Genomic DNA, 958 nt, shown 5'->3' on the forward strand with positions numbered 1-958 from the left:
AGATGCTCCATGGGAGAAAGAAAAGGTAATGTGGTTCTGTAAAGATTTGCAGCACTGGAAATCTTTGTGGGTAGTTCTTCTGTGTCTCATAGGGTCAGATAAGTATCGACACTCTATAGTAGTGGGTTTGGTTGGGTTCTCATTGATAGTATTACTTTTATAGCAAATACCCTGGGTAGCACAAATTTTCATATATGATTTAAATGTAATTAGTAAAACCATTTTAAAATAATTTTCTACTTTTACAAACATCTCTACTTGCAGTTTACAAACATCTCTACTAGTAGTTTCACTGCAAAGTAACTAAATTTAACTGTGAACTGATACTTACCCAAATATTACAGCTTTTCCAAAGAATTGACGTCTGTGAGCGGTGCAAATGATTGGTACATTAACATACCTAGTTCTTAACTGAAAGTTTGGTGGATTGAATTCATCCAGAAATGCTTTAAAATGATTTTGTTTTTCTACCAAGTCACAAAAAGCAAATGGAAATATTCTAAACATTAACCAGTATTTTATTTTCTAGATAGGAGATGGCCCTTCCTTCTTGTCTAAACATATTTTCTTATTTTTTATTGGATCATGCATCTTCCAAGCATCCCTTTTTTCCATTCTGAATAGTTTTACTTTACTTGATACCTAGAGAAACTATCTCTTCTCAGAAATGGAATTAAATTCTAGTGTAAAAAAACCCTATTAAAATACACTCAATTCTTGCTCAGATGAGTGCAAGTAGCCCAAGGAACCTATTATAACCTCTTTCTTACTCACATTCATCATTGTCTTATTTTTCTGAGACCAATTTGAATTCTAGAAATAGAAGGAATTTAACCCTTATTTCACATACTAATGAGCTCTCAAGTAGTTTTCTAGCAGATAGTTTTCTGACTGCCCTCCTTTTTTATTTTTCTCCAACTAATACTTATTTTATGAAGAGAAGACGAGTTGTGGCAGG

General features: G+C 32.8%; 1 protein-coding gene across 1 annotated transcript in view; it reads right to left on the reverse strand.

The window, feature by feature from the left end:
- Positions 1–958, reverse strand: part of LOC102853926 (sodium/potassium-transporting ATPase subunit beta-1-interacting protein 3-like) — a 441,724-nt gene that overhangs the window by 52,708 nt on the left and 388,058 nt on the right. The window lies entirely within an intron of this gene.

This window comes from Elephantulus edwardii, unplaced genomic scaffold (genome assembly GCF_000299155.1).
Source record: "Elephantulus edwardii isolate Elephantulus edwardi_28Jun2011 unplaced genomic scaffold, EleEdw1.0 scaffold00008, whole genome shotgun sequence".
NCBI lineage: Eukaryota > Metazoa > Chordata > Mammalia > Macroscelidea > Macroscelididae > Elephantulus > Elephantulus edwardii.